This window comes from Haliaeetus leucocephalus, unplaced genomic scaffold, assembly GCF_000737465.1.
Source record: "Haliaeetus leucocephalus isolate CR32 unplaced genomic scaffold, Haliaeetus_leucocephalus-4.0 Scaffold395, whole genome shotgun sequence".
Taxonomy (NCBI): domain Eukaryota; kingdom Metazoa; phylum Chordata; class Aves; order Accipitriformes; family Accipitridae; genus Haliaeetus; species Haliaeetus leucocephalus.
In genome coordinates this window covers 5460869-5461086 of record NW_010972831.1, presented here as the reverse complement: position 1 = coordinate 5461086, position 218 = coordinate 5460869, and positions in this window count along the sequence as shown.

Below are 218 nucleotides of genomic sequence, written 5' to 3'. Positions count from 1 at the left end.
GGCGGCGGCGACAGCAGCGGCTGCCCGGTGCCTACGGGGCGTCCGGCGCCTCCTGCCCGCCGGCGCTCGGCGGGAGAGCTGTGAGCTGGCCCGGCTGGCGGGGCCCGTGGGGAGAACCGGGGAAGGGAGACGGGACGGGGAAACAGGGGATGGGGACGGGGCCCGGCAGCCCTCTCGCCGGAGAGGCGCCGGGCCGAGGTGGTGGCGGTGGCGGGGGG